This window comes from Macrotis lagotis, chromosome 1 (genome assembly GCF_037893015.1).
Source record: "Macrotis lagotis isolate mMagLag1 chromosome 1, bilby.v1.9.chrom.fasta, whole genome shotgun sequence".
NCBI classification, from domain to species: Eukaryota; Metazoa; Chordata; class Mammalia; order Peramelemorphia; family Peramelidae; genus Macrotis; species Macrotis lagotis.
In genome coordinates, this window is record NC_133658.1 from 790,569,883 (window position 1) to 790,586,226 (window position 16,344).

The following is a 16,344-nucleotide window of genomic DNA, read 5'->3' on the forward strand; positions in this document are numbered from 1 at the left end:
GGAGAAGGGCAGGGATTCTGCTCCTGAGAAGATGATCTCTGCCTGTGCCCTACCAGACAAACTCGGGAACTACCACCCCACCTGCCCAACCCAGTTTGGGTAGCCACCTCCAGGAGGGTTGAACTTGTCTTGAGCCCTTACAAGCCATGTGATCCTACACAAATTGAAACATCTGCAAAATGAGGGGGCAGGCCGGATGCTCTCTAAGGTCCCTTCCTCCTGACAATCTGTGCTTCAATGACTTGCCCTCTCACCCACCCGGCAGAAAGAAAGGAAGAGCTGGTTGTCCGAGTTTTACCATGAAGTCCAGTTCCCATGTCCAACCAGCTCCCAGGGACCTAGAATTACAGAAGAAAACCCCTTATGAAGGGCCTATCTGGAAGCACCAGTCTGCATTCTCCTGCAGTCAGAGAGACAGACTGTAATGTCCTGTGTCTCATGATCAAGGGCATTACATAATGCCTGAAAATTCTCTTCCTCCTAGAAATGAGGCAGAAAAACATTATCAGGAGACAAATGAGGGGAAATGGTACAGAAGTTATAAAGGAAATTCAGCCCCGAGCCCTTCAAGGGAAACAATCCCACTTCTGAGTTGTTTCTTTGCTACCTACTTTCATTCACACTCAACCACATCCTAGTAAGAGGTGGAATGGATATAGGGATGGGGCACAGGAAAACGCTCACAGATTCCCTGCCCTCAGCCTACCTCAGACCCGGACAATAACATAATCCGATTATTATGAACTATATTATTAACAGTAACCCAGGAGGATCTTGCTTTTAATATGGTTCAGATTAAACTGGAAGAAAGAACACCAGCTCCTTTACACAAACCTTAACATGATTAAACCAGAAAGAGAGCCGGGATCCCAATGGGTCCTACATTGCTGTTTCCCTTTCTTCACCATCCCTCCTTCCTCCCCTTTGTAGGATCTGTGGCTGGGGACAGAGATGTATACAAAGCAATTTCTAGATTCAGACAATGGTATTGAGGTGGTTAACTTGAAAGGCTTGGGGGCTCTAGAAAAATCGATTTCCAACATCCTGTGGTCAAGGTCAGAGAATCTAGCCCCCATGCTTTCTAGGCAGGCCATCTCTTGGTGAGTCCAATTTTTAAATTTCAGAACCTATAATTTACAACTAGAATGAAAGCTTAGAAACCATGTAGTTCAGTCCCCTTCTTTTGCAAATGAGGAAACTAAAGTCCAGAGAAAAGCAGCTTGCCCAGGACCACAGAAATAGAAGAAAAGTCAGCATTCAAACCCACTTCCTGGGCCCTTCAAATACAGTTATTTTTTTCTGCCCCACACTGAATTCAATCCTCTCTTTTCATAGATGAGCAAACTGAAACCAATAGAAGTTAAGGGACTTGCCCCAGGTCACATAATTCAATTCTGTAAACATGTATTAACTACCCATGACAGATACCATTTTCTGAGGTTTCACAGATGAAAAATAGCTCCTTCCCTCATTCTCAAGAGCTAAGGCAAGGAGATAAATGTGAATGATGCAAAGCAAAAGATGATCAAGACAAAGGAAAAAAGCTGGACAAAATGTTATATGACATTGGAAAAAGAACAAGTTCATTCATGTATCCATTCAGCAGACTGTATTAAGCATCTAGTATGTGCAGATCCTTGTGCTAATCTTTGGGTCAAGTACCATGATTAAATAAAAAAAAACTTCTTTCTTCATAGATCTTACAAAGATCCAGGCACATCTATTTATATACTACATGATAAATGCACTAGAGAAATACAAAATAATATGTAAAATGCAAGAGGGGTGAAAGGAAAGAAAGTTCTGCTAACCAGGAAATTAGGAGAGGCAGAATAAGAACTTGATAGGAAAAACTCTAGCAGGAGCATTTCATGGATGGAAAAACCTGAAGTCAAAGTAATGGAGAATATCTCATGTACAGGACCAGAAAATAGATCAGCTTGACTGGAACCTAGAAAGGAAGAAATAGGAGAAAAGGCTGGATTGAAAAAGTGATGCCAGAATGTAGATTGTCTTGATGTCAGACAAAGAAGTTTGACTTTAAGTCAGTAGGAAAAAGACAACCTGGAACTCTGCAAAAGGAAGAGTATTCTGAGAGTGGTAGGAAGAAGAGATAAAAATCATAGGTATAGGGCTGGATGGGTTCTCATAGGTCATCTGGACCAACTCATTCATTTTCAAGATGAGGAAATTGAGACTTGGGGAATTTAAATGAGTATATCAAGTTCACTCAGGTAGTAAGCTCTGGAGGAAAAATTTGAACCCATAAGACCTGTTAGAAAATTATTGCAAACTTACACATGAGGAGATCAAAGCAATTCATATTCATATGAAAGATTGCTCTAAATCATTACTTATTAGAGAAATGCAAATTAAAGCTTCTCTGAGGTACCACCTCTCTCCTCTCAGACTGACCAATATGACCAGAAAGGACAATGATCATTGTTGGAAGGGTTGTGGGAAATCTGGGACACTATTACATTGCTGGAGGAGCTGTGAACCCATCCAGCCTTTCTGGAGAGCAATTTGGAACTATGCCCAAAGGGCAACAAAAATGTGCATACTCTGATCCAGCAATACCACTACTGGGTCTATACCCTGAAGAGATGATGAAAAAGGGCAAAAACATCACTTGTACAAAAGTATTCATAGCAGCCCTGTTTGTGGTGGCAAAGAATTGGAAATCAAGTAAATGTCCTTCAATTGGAGAATGGCTTAGCAAACTGTGGTATAATATGTATGTCATGGAACACTATTGTTCTATTAGAAACCAGGAGGGATGGGAATTCAGGGAAGCCTGGAGGGATTTGCATGAATTGATGCTGAGTGAGATGAGCAGAACCAGAAAAACACTGTACACCCTAACAGCAACATGGGGGTGATGATCAACCTTGAAGGACTTGCTCATTCCATCAGTGCAACAATCAGGGACAATTTGGGGCTGTCTGCAATGGAGAATACCATCTACATCCAGAGAAAGAACTGAGGAGTTTGAACAAAGACCAAGAACTATTACCTTTATTTTAGGGGGGAAAAAAAAACCTGATATCTTGTTGTCTGATCTTGCTATCTCTTGTACTTTATGTTTCTTCCTTAAGGATATGTTTTCTCTCTCTCATCACATTCGATTTGGATCAATATATACCATGAAACAATGTAAAGACTGACAAATTGTCTTCTGTGGCAGTGGGGGAGAGAAGTAAGATTGGGGGGGAAATTGTAAAACTCAAATAAAATCTTTTAAAAAAAGAAAATTATTGCAAATGTTTGAGTGGTTATGAGAATCTTAAATTAAGTTAATGATTGTGGGAATATAGAAGGATGGATAAGTTCAAGAAAACTTTTTATTTTGTTTTTGGTTGACTTGTGATCTCATTAGTATGGAAAACTCCCAGTATGAAAAATCCCTCCACTGTTTTAGAGAGTTGTCTTCAGAGCCTTCAAAGAATACAGGACAGCTAAATACCAGGAGAATAGTTTAATCTCAGTTCATTTTGACTCCAAGGTCAGCCCCCTGTTGTAGAGGCAGAATTCACTGGACTTTGTAACTGTTGTGATATGAGAGTTAAATGAAAGGGAAGAGTTCCAAGTAATCCCTTTGACTTTGACTGGTCAGATGAGGGAAGATTTCTGAAAAGAACCCACATGGGCTAGACTTAGAAGGAAAAGGAGGATTCCAATAAGTGAAGAGGGAAAAAAAAAGAATATATGGACTCAGCAAATGCACAGGTGAGATCAAGTAGCTGCTGCTAGTTCAGCTTATCTGAGTGGTGGATTTTGTGTAGGGAAGAATGAAATAAGGTTGAATGTGTTCTCACTGGGGGAGGGGGAAAGGGGAGGGAGAGAAAAACAAATCTTCATCTCAAAATGGGACAACAGAGTCATTGGAGATTTTTGAGTGATGTGGTCAAACCTGTGCATAAGAAAATTAGACTGAGAAAGGTGGATTAGGGAGGGGAGAGTCTAAAGGACTGGAGATCAGAAAGTCATTAAGGAAATTTCAGGTAAAGAGCTTAATCCATTTGACTATGACTCTTCCTATTCAGAGGCAAATTAGAAGGAAATTACCAGGATCCAAATATGTATGTGGTATCAAGGGGGCTAAATGGCTTTAAGTCAAAGGCCTATTCAAATCTCAGCCCTACCTTTATACTGGCTATTGATCTTCATCTAGAAATGTTAAATAGCTCAGGACCTCACCCACATTTAGAGAAAGAAATAAGAAGTATGAATGCAGATCAAAACATACTATTTTCACTTTTTTCTATTTGTTTTTCTTTGTCATGGTTTTTCCCTTTTGTTCTGATTGTTCTTTCAGGCCATGATCAATAAGGAAATATGTTTAACATGACTGTGCATGTATCACCTATATCAGATTTACTTGGTGTCTTGGGGAGGGAAAGGGAAGGAGAAAATTTTAAAAAATCACTGTACAACAATTGTGTAATGATCAGTGATGATAGATTTAGTTCTTTTTGGCCATACAAGGATAAAGACAATTATAAAAGACTTGTTTGGGTTTTTTTGTTTTGATTTTGCAAGACAAGGGGATTAAGTGACTTGCCCAAGTTCACACAGCTAGGTACTCATTAAGTGTCTTCGAGGGGACTTGACCTCAGGTCCCCTGACTCCAGGGCTGGTACTCTATCCACTGCACCACCCAGCTGCCCCCACTACAAGACTTGTGATAGAAACTGCCATCCACATTCAGAGAAAGAACTGTAGAGCCTGAAAGCAAACCAAACCAAACTATTTTCAATTTTTTCAAATTGATTTTATGTTTTGTCCTTTCTCGTGACTTTTCCCTTTTGTTCTTATTCTTCCTTCACAACATGACTAATATGGAAATGTGTTCAACATGATTTTACATGTATAATCTATATCAGATTAATTGCTGTCATAGGGAGGGGGGAAAGGAGGAAAGAAGACAAATGCGGAACTCAAAATCTTACAGAGAATGAATGCTGAAAACTATATGTGTAAATGGAAAAAATAAAATTTTTTAAATGTGTAAACTATCTCTTCATGTAATTGGAAAAAAATTTAAATAAATGAAATTATTCAAAACAATCTGGACAGAAGTTTCATCATCTATGAAATATCAGAGTTGGGTTTGATTATCTATAGGGTTCTTTCCAGCTCTAAACCTATTAACCTAAGTGATGAAAGTCTGAACAGGGGTGGAGAAAATAATAATAGAAATGTGGGAAGGGACAGATAAGAGAAATGTTTCAGAAATCATGTCCACAGGCTTTGACAGCTGATTAGATGTGGGTAATGAGAAAGAAAAAAAGTTTTGAGTTTAAGCAGGTCTCTACACCACTAACAGAAATGAGAAATTTGGGAGGAAGAGTCAGTTTTGAAGGAGAAATGATGAGTTCAGTTCCTTTATGACCTAACCTAGGAATCTTTTCTTGTAATTCAGCTCAGACCTCCCTCTCATTTCTATTTAAGTTCATATGGAGTTTATCCATTCAGAAATGCACATGCCATTGTGGGAAAAGTAGATACTTACTAGGGAAGAGCACACTTAAGATAGAAATGAGTGGGGGCAGTTAGGTGGCACAGTGGATAGAGCACCAGCCCTGAGTCAGGAAGACCTGAGGTCAAATCAGACCTCAGACACTTAATACTTGCTTAGCTATGTGACCTTGGGCAAGTCACCTAACCCCATTGCCTTCCAAAAAACAAGCAAATAAGAAAGAAAGATATGAGTGGCCAGAGTGAAGTGTAGGGAACTTGTGTGGCCATCTGAGCGGAGAAGCAACTCTCATGTTCAACTCCGCAAGATTTTCAGTTTCATGTGATGTATTAGTCTTTTACTGCTGGTTTCACATAGTTGTAGTCTTTGTGAGACTTTATTAGTCTTTTAATCTTAGAGATTTTCTTTGCTTCCAATTTGAGGCTTTAACTAGTTTTCAAATGAGAATGCTACCTTTTCCCCATAGGAGAAAAAGATAGAGGTTATATTATATCTCTTTCTTTAATAATGTTTGTCTTTCATTTTCAAAGATGAAGCCATGACAAGCTCGTGAATTGAATTTGAGAAAGAGGGAGCTGTGCTTCTCCTCCAGAGTCATCTGGATCCAGGGGCCCGATATGAATCAAGATTACTGAAGATGACTCTGGATTTGAGGCAATCTGGGTTAAGTGACTTGCCCAAGGTCACACAGCTAGTATGAAGCAAGTTGTCTGAGGTCTGATTTGAACTCCCTCCTCCTAAATCCAAGGCCAGTACTCTATCCACTGTGCCACTGAGCTACCCGTATGCCCTTCTGTACCTAAAATCAGATTACAAAAAGTTTCTCAGTTGCTTTTTTTCATAATGAAAAGAATTTCGCCACTCTTAAAGTCTTAGTTATATTCAACTTCTCTATCCAGAAGAGGAATATTAATTTATGCCACCTAGTCCTCTTTTAAAAAACAACGAACAGTTAATAAAGCTTTCAGTCATTTTATCTCTTTGAACTTACTTCTAGCAACATCTCAAGTTTTTATTCCAAATTGCTACTTTTGAGTCACTGTACATCCATTTTTCTATATCCTTTAGAAAGAGTGGGCACATGCTTATAAAAATATAGCAGGAACATTAGACTTTTTCATTTCAGCAGCACAATGGTCAAAGATAATTCTAAAAGACTTATGATAGAAAATACCATCCATATCCAGAAAAGGAATTGTGGAGTTTAAATACACACCAAAATTTTTAAAAGTTATTTTCTTTCTCTCTAATGCTTTTTTTATTTCGATTTCATTATTCTTTCACAACATGATTAATGTGGATCTATATTTAACTAGTTATACATGTATGGCTTATATTAGATTACTTTCTGTCAGGGGAAAGGGTGGGAAGGGACAAAGAGAAAAATGTAAAACTCAAAACTTAATAAAAAGTGATTGTTGAAAACTATTGTTACATATAGTTGAAAAAATAAATTTTTAAAAAAATAAATGTAGCAGGAAGGCATATGGTGGGTAAATGGGCCCTGGATAATATATGATTCTGAATTGAAGGTCTTAATGCACTGATTCTACAGCAAATTCAGCAGAGAATAGTCTGCACCATGTAGAATTTGCTGGGCAAAATACTTTTCTGCTGTCTGCATTACTTCTGGTCCTCCTAGTGGGCAAGCCCCTCCTCTATTACTATCGGCTCAAGGAAGCAAAGGCAAGTTGTTTTAGCCCACAGCCACTTTTGACAAAGGGCTGAGAAAATGCTATGCTCTTTCTATAACAAGTCAGAATACTGCCAAATTTGTAAAATCTGTTCTAGGGCTGTAAGGAATTTCTTTTCATTGAACTAGTAATATAATGGAAAGAGCACTGAGATTGCAAAGTCCTGATGCCTAGGCTTGTATCTGTCACAAACTAGTTGTATGATATTGGGTAAGTCATCCATCCTCCCCAAGGTTGTTTTCTTATCTATAAAATTAGAGAGTTAGACTAGATCTCAACTCCAAGTTTCTTTCAGTTCTATCACTACAGTTCTGTGAAACAGCAAACAATTCTTCTTTCTATAATCAGACTTTGGACTCCACATGCTCCAGTCCACAAAGGTAAATTAATTATTCCTCCCTTAAAATCAAGATAGTCTTCTGTCTCAAATTCTCATTTGTTATAGTCAAGTCACATTTCTCTTTCTGAAGTGTTCCATGGAGGTAGTGGAGTCATTGCTTCTGGAATCATTAAACTTTGGTCATTTGGGGAGTGAAGATTAGGTATAGAACCAGAGAAAGAGAGAGAGAGAGAAAAGAATGGATGCATGTTGACTTTTCCAACTTTATGTAGTCATTTGGGGAGTTTGGTGCCAGGACTGAGATCAGTGAAAACAATAGAGGAACTATAGCAGCAATTTGGGATTTCCCTCTATTCCTCCCAAGAGCCTTCCTTCAGCAGAATCTGACTCAGTTCCAGAGAAGTGTCATTTAACTTTAGATCCCTATAGAGATTTCCCTATTAGAAATTCAAGAAATTAGGGAAACTTAGAGCTAGAAGGGACATTAGAGATGGTACAATTTAACACCCTTACTTTACAGATCAAGAAACTGAGTCACAAAGAGGGAAATCAATGTTCAGGGTCCAAGGTCATAAAACCAATAAGTGACAGTACCAACTTTTGACTCTGTCTCAAATTCTTGCCTCTACATTACAGACTTTCACTTTTGTTAAAACCAACAATTTTCATCTCTATAGTGAGCTGTTTCATAAAGTACTTTCCTATATAAGAGTCATATAATAATAAGTTTTATCTCAATTTTTACAGCTGAAGCAACTGAGGATCAAATAGGGAAGTAATGTGACCAATGTCACACAATCATATGATATTAAGGATCATTCTTGAGATTTGAATATAGATTTTACTCTAAATCTAGCACTCTTTCTGCTGTTAATCCTGTCTTTGTCTTAAGGAATCTGCTTTCTAGGATCATTGAACCAAGTCAATTAAAATAATAAAAGCCCAGAGAGTCCTGGAAGCTTCTTCACCATCCCCTCCCAGTTCTCAGAACTTGATCTGAGTTAATTCTATTAAGAAATATAGTTTCTAATCTTAAATCCAGTTACTCTCTTGTCTCTCTTCTCCCGTCAGCTCCTGTTCTCCCATGGTTGTCCACCTATCCCCATTTTCCAATCTTCTGCTTCTTACTCAGATTCCTTCAAACTTAGAAGGAGGAAAGCTCAGTTCTATTCCCTACTGCAGCTGTGGTCTGTCAGCAGTGACCAAGTAGGGAGGTTGACTCAACTATACATTTAATCTCTGAGATGATCTCAAAGCTGACCCTATTCCTTAGTCATACTCTCTTCCCAGACCCCAAGGCCCCAAGAAATTGGTTGCTAGATGAATACAGGAACAGAAGACCATACGCTCTTCATTTTTCCAGTCACTGACAAGGAAGAGAACAAGGTGTCAGGGAGGGCATTATTAACTCACCGTTATAATTCCAGGTCGATGAAGCCATTTTGTAAATTGTGCATTAAGAGCCTCCTAAAAGCCTTTGAGCAGCTGGTATTGATTAGGCCCCATGGTTGAACCCCTCCCATAACGACTGGTGGCTGGGCCCCAAACCCATGAACAACCTTTCTTCAGACAGAAAAGGAGTGGGAGGTGGGTAGAATGTTGTGTAATAGGACAATTTCCATTCCTTTCCAGCCCTGTGAAGTACAGGAAGGAACCATAAAATGGTCAGCCTGTCTGTCACATTCAAGACTGGTGCATTGATTAAGTGACCCAATGCAATCTGCTTCTCTCTGCCCTTACCTCCCCTTGTGAGCCATTAGTTCCTTGCAATCTGCAATTGAAAAGATTGGAAAAGAGAGTTTCTTTGCCTGTTATAGTGCTAAAGAAATCAGACTGGGGATTGAAAAAAAGAAAATGGGCAGCTAACCCCAAAAAGATTTGACCAGTAATGCTTTACTTTTATAGCCTTCATTTTCGTGGACCTCAGTCCTTGAGGGGATTCACTATGGGAAGTCACTGACCATCTAAGTGAACACTTAGAGAAGTGGCATAAGAACAGGAGGATGTGGGTGGGCATAGTAAGGAAATCTGTGAAGAAGCAGTCTTGGGGAAGGTAGGAAGACTGAGACAAGGAGAATTGGGGAAGTTGAAGCCTGTTTCAAGTTTAAATACCTCTATAAAGAATAGTACTTTTTTCATAGTCTCCTCAGTCATCAATATGACAAGCATGTATTACATCCCCAATTTCAGCTTGTTTCTAGAAAATTTCTGATGACTGTTGCCATTAGGAGAGTATTATTGGATCAGTCTCATAGCCCCATAGGAATGGCACCTGCACCCCCCTTTCTGAGCTTGCTCATATAGAGTCAAAGTAAGAGAGAGTGGACTCATGCTTAGAAAAACCTAGTAGAGAGGTACATGGGTGGGAAAACCCACCAAGCAACTGAACCATGTGGCACTTGCTAGGCTATCTGTTCCCCTTCTTTCCTCACAAATCTCCTAGTGAACAAAGTCATTCCTCTGCTACTTTTGGGGCTAAGGAAGCAATGACAAACTCTTTTAGCCCACAGTCACTCTTGGAAAGGTGCTAGGAAAGAACTGGATTCTTTCTGTGATAAGCAATTCCATTAAGCCAAAGTACTTCCAGACCCCTCAAAAATGCCTTGGGACTCAGGAATTTCTCCCTCTAAAACTGTATAGAGCGATTAGCCTTTTCCCCATCCAGGTTTTCAAATAGCAGATGATTCTGCTTTCTTTCAGTTCTCAGCAAAACAATGTCCCTTTTCACAGAGAAACAGATGCAAAACCTGTCTTTCTCTGTCTTCAATCAAGAGAGGGTTGAAGAGGGCAACCCTGATACTCCTGACAGGTTTGCCCTCTCTCATACTATAGGTGGCTCCTTTCCTACTTTTTATCTCCCTATAGCCTACTGATTTCCAATGCATAAAAGCAATGTCCCATCTCTAAATTATGATGTGAAACTCAAAAATTCAACCTATTAAGCAGAGCCCCAATAGTCCTTTTACAATCTTCCCATAGTCCTCAAAAAGTTATTTGATTTATAATTCCTAAGTCATAACCTTTAAAATGCTGACAATGGACTATGGATCACAATGCACGGTGCTATTGTTTTGGTTACCGTTCTACCTGTTTACAGGTTTTCTCAGTATGTTTATCTGAGAAATAATTCCCTTTCAGGTCCTCAGTTCAATCTATTTATTTACCTAGTGTCTCTCCTCAATAATTTAACTGAGAAGAATATGTTTCTTCTTAAGCCAATTTTGATTAGTATTCTATTATGAAGGTCTTTTTCTGTTACTTTCAGCATCCAAATACCCACATAATGTTGTTGTTCAGTCATGCTTGATTCTTCATGACTCTATTTGGGATTTCTTGACAAAGTTGATACTGGAATGAATTGCCATTTCCTTCTCCTGTTCATTTTGCAGATGAGAATACTGAAACAAATGGGGCAAATGACTTACCCAGGGTCACAAAGTTAATAAATGTCTACTGCCAAATTCAAACTCATAAAGATGAGTCTTCCTGACCCCAGACCTGGCATTATATCCACTGTACCACCTTGGCACCTGATAAAAGGGCAAAGTACTCACAATCACTCTTTGAGCTAAAAAAAAGTTTTAGCACTCCTCCCTCCCTCCCTCCCACCCTGGTCTTCTACTTCAAAGTTTCCATTAAAGAGATACCAGTGATATACCAGAATCTGGGTAATGATCTCCATGATACAGAGCATCTCCCATAGGTTCAGTCTGATTCGAATCTCAGAGTGGGAAATCTAATAGCCAGGCATAGCTCTACCATGATTATTTGCTGATTTTGTGTATCCTTGCAATGAACCAAAAGTACAATTGTGAGTACTCATGGTCATCACTTCCTGCACCTCTGAACTTGATGTACTTGTAAGACAGTGCTCATGAAGATGAGATATTTCAGATTTGAATATGATGTTGTAAGAATGCATTCAACTGTCCAATGGAGAATGGAAGGTGCCAAGTCTGAAAAGAAATATCTCTTCCCCTTATCCCAAGTGACTCAGTAACACTAGATGGCTCTCTTTATCTAAAGGATAATTGAAATCCGTCCTAGCAAAGGGAACCAAATCTGGGAGAAAGGCGGAGGCATAAGAGAACTAAAAAACAAGACTGGGAAAAGAAAGAGAAGGAAGGACATTTCTTCAAGAACTAGGAGATGACCCGCATGCAGATAAGGACTAAAGCTTATTGGGAAACTTCGGTAGGTATAAACCAAGGATTGGGCTAGACTTTGAACTAGATAATTTTATATGGACCAATGAAGAAACTATTAAGAACTACCCCCAAAGCTACATCCCAAATCCTGCACATATTGATATCTATCCTCCTTCCTTTGTTGGGGGGAGGGCAAGGCAATAGGGTTAAGTGACTTGCCCAAGGTCACACAGCTGACTAATTATTAAATGTCTGAGGTCAAATTTGAACTCAGATCCTTCTGACTCCAGGGTCAGTGTTCTATCCACTGTACCACCTAGCTTCCCCTACCTGTGGTAGAGCATTCCAAGCTCATCTTGGTCTGATCAGTCACAGCTGGACCTATAATGTCTCAAACATAGAATTGTCATTTTGGGGGAGGGTAGGTGGTACAATGGATAGAGCATCAGCCCTGGAGTCAGGAGGACCTGAGTTCAGATCTAGTCATCAGACACTTAATAATTACCTAGCTGTGTGACTTTGAGCAAGTCACTTAACCCCATTGCCTCACAAAAAAAAAACAAAAAAAAAAATGTCATTTTTGGTTTTCTTTGACAATAAAGGACAAGAACCAACCAACATGTTGATTACCTAATTTGTAAGTATCTGTGTGCTATAATCACATTGCCTGTCAAAAAGGTAGTGGGTAGCATAGTAGGAAATGTAGTCAGTCTGAAATCAGAAGATTTGGGTTTCAATCCTGACTACCATTTCCTTCCTAAGTGACATTAGACAAGTGAGAGGATCCTAGATCTAGAACTGGAAGCCATATTAGAAATCATAAACACATATACACACTCTCTTTAAGAAAGAAGAAAACTGAGGTCAAGGGAAGCTAAATGACTTGCCCAAGGTAACAAGACTCAAGGACAGGGTTTGAATATAAATCCTTTGACTCCATCCTAATTCATAGACTCACAGGATCCTAGATCTAGAAATAGAAATGACTTCATATTTCATCTAGTCCTACTTTCATCTAGGAAACTGAAACCCAGCAAGGTTAAATGATTTGACTGAGGTCACAAAATTGACAGATGACTTCCAAGATATGAATTCAAGTGTTCTTTGCCCAGTATCAAATCACTTAATGTCTTTTAGTCTTGGTTTCTCAACCACAAAATGGAGCTGTTGCAAACCAAAAAATGTTGTCAAGATAATAGCTTTATCATCTCTATTATTATTCTTTCAGTCACTGAACTCAGGAAAACTGATCTGAGTGTGTATATTACTAGACTAATGAATCATTTGGAAGAGAAATAATAGGAAGAGTCATTGCTACATCTGTTTATGTAGTTCCTGGAACCCTAAAAATGGTGGTCCCCTCAACTGGCTTTCTAGGCTCTAATCTATAGAGATAAGTCATTTTCATTATAGTTCTGCCATAAGACCATGGACCTAGGACCCTGTCAACCTCAGCCACAGAACTCAGTCAATGCCCTAGACTTACCCAATGGGAGAAACCACAGCCTAGGTTTTCAAATAACAGATCTATAAGTGAGTTAAGCACTTAGCACTCAAAATCAACTTTTTCTTTCTCCCTATTTTTTTCTTCTTCCCTCCTCTCCTTCACTTCTCGGTAGGAAGACACAGAATTGGATCATTATAAGTAGCCAGCTAGAGTTTAGAGAAACTTAACCTGCTTGTCCTCTTCCAGGAAACAGCTTTTGGCAAAGAATGGACTGACTCTGCAATATCGATCTGAGTGGGTGAGCCAGAATGGGGTAGAGCACCTTCTGGTAATGTCTGCTGTGCACATCAGCTAGGTTGTAACAGTCAGTAAGTTGATGACCCAACTCTGGTTCCATCCCTCCTGCAGAGATGACAAAATCCTCCTCAGATACTTATTAGTTATGTGGTCCTAAGCAAATGACTTATCTACTCTGAGTCTTAAAATTGCAAAATGCAGCTGATCTCCAAAGTCCCCTCCAATTCTGAATCTAAGTTGGTCAGTCATTTTCAGTTGTGTCCAACTATTCCTGACTCCTTTGGGGCAGTTTTCTTGTCAAAGATACTACAGTGGCTTGCCATTTCCTTCTCAGTTCATTTGACAAAAGAGGAAACTGAGGCAAACAGGGTGAAGTGATTTGCCATGGGTCACACAACTAATAAATAACTGAGCACTTTGTCCACTCTGCCACCTAAATTATCCCTTGGAATTTTTGATTCTAATAAATACTACAATGATGATGTTAGAAAAAGTAAAGAAAGAAGAAAAGAAAGCAAGAGAGAAAGCAATGAGGGAAGAAAGGAAGGAACAAAGAAAGTGAGAGAAAGAAAGAAAGAAGAAAGAAAGAAACAAACAAACAAACAAACAAAGGAAGGAAGGATAAAGAGAAAGAGGAAAGGAGGAAAAGAGAAAAGAGGGAGTGAGGGAACAAAAGAGGGAAGGAAAGGAGGGAAGAAGGAGAGAGGGAAGGAAGAGAGGAAGGAAAGAAGGAAATAGGGGAAGGAGGGAGGTAGGAAGGAAAGGAGGTAGATTCTCTATGGCGAATTTGCTAGGAGACAGAAACAAAAATGGCACAGATAAGGATGGGGTACAGTCTGGACCAGTGATATAGTTCCCATTTCCCTCTCTATCACAGAATCTAGGGAGAGTTTTCTGGCTTCCTCCAACCTCTCCAACAGGCAACCATTAGGGAGAAGTAGTAGAATAGTTAGAAAAAGTAGAAAATAGGTGGGCGAGAAGGACAATAGGGTAATAAAAAGATGGTTTTTATCACCTCCTTAATACTCCCCTAATTAATATAGGCCCTGCTTCCACTTTTCTATTTTAGGTCTGTTGATTCCTCCCTTGGGATAAAAGGAAATTAGAATTAAGAGAGACAAAGGAATTGCCTGCAGGATTATGAGCTTTAAGGAAACTAATGGAGATCACAGGGAAGGAAGGAGAGAGACTTCAAGGACTATGATTTGGTGCAGGCAGGCTAAAGGAGAGGAAAAATTACTTCTAGGACTTAGTCCACTCTTTCACAGGGCTACCATTTCAGGGGCATCCAATTATTTCAGCCTCCTACGGACTTAGATAGTTTTTACTTGGGGGGGGGGGGGCAGGAGGAGGAAGAGAAGGAAGGGAAAATCTTCCCCTTCACCTAATCCAACAATGATAGTTGTAGGGGGCAAGTTGGACTATGGACAACTTGAGGTCAACCCCAGGACGATCTGATTTTTATGTGAGTGGATCACCCAAGTCAATTCAGAGCTGAGCATTTGTGTTAACACACCAGTAGAAGTCAAAGAGAAATGAATTATGGATCTACCTCTGGGGTCTCAAGATCCCACATCCTACTGTCCCGCCATCTAGGCAGATAGATGTGCCTGCTTGCCTTATCCTATTCAGGTAATTAGGGGAGATATATCAACATCTGTCTGTCTCTAGGGTTCAGAGAAGTATACTGTTGAGTCCCACTCTAGAAATAACCATCTGGTTTGGGGTACTGAGACTCAGAACAGATGACAATCTAAGACTTATGCTGTACTAAGGATGCCAAGCTGATGAAGGAAGGCAGGAGTCTGAAAGGACCTCAAAGGAAATGGACCTCCTTTGGGGCTTTGTACTCAGGCAACCATAGATAGAAGCTCTTATCTCAGGTACACGTGGATGGATGTGCAAAGACAAATGTATGCACTCATTTAGCACACCTAGATATGTACAGGCACACATAGACACATTCATGCAGGTTATCACATTTGGGAAATTTCATTGATGCTATTTTTAAAACAATCCCAAGCTGCATCTCAACACACACACACGTATACAAGCATACCCAATCTTTACCACAAATATTCTGCTAATGATGCTAGAGGAGTGAAACTAAGGAATGAAACATCCTAATCGCTAAAGAATCCAAAGTGTGGTTGACATAAAGGGCAACACGGAGGCAGGAGGTGGGAGTGAATAGACTGCAGTCACTCACGGTGTCTTATGAACATAAGAACTGACAGCAGGCACCAACCTGAAAAAGGAGGATTAGAAAAGGAATTGATCCAGGTTCATCTGCAAGGGAAGGGATATCAGGTGGACATAGATGCTACACTGATACCCATGGGAAACCTAGAAGAAGGCCATCAGCACCTTGGTTCCATCCCCTGTGGAAAATTGTTGGAAAACATGAAAGAAGGAAGCACAAAATAATAATTCATGAATAGGTCTTGTTCTGCACCACTGGAGAGAGGAGGACCCAGTACATAAGATTACAGATCTATTAAAGGACTGCTTTAACAGAGACAGCTAGTGGCACATTGGATAGAGCATCAGCTCTGAAGTCATGAGGATCTGAGTTCAAATTTGATCTTAGACATTTACTAGCTGTATGAACTTAGGTAATTGTGACCAATTGCCTCCCCAAAAAGAGAATTGCAGAATATCCCTCATTAACACATATGTTTGCACAAGTAACCTGTCACAACAAGTGTGCATACCTACTCCATACACATGAATATATCCATTCACATGAATATATCCATTCATGTGTGCATAGTTACTCATTCACATACATACTTGGATACATATGTGAACCAACATGCCCTCAGTTAACCATAATTTTCTTAGGCTAAAAATGAAATAACAAAAGTTGATTTTATAAATGAAGTTTTATTCTCTAGGATCTTACCAATAACCTATGGGTGGATGGCATCCTTACA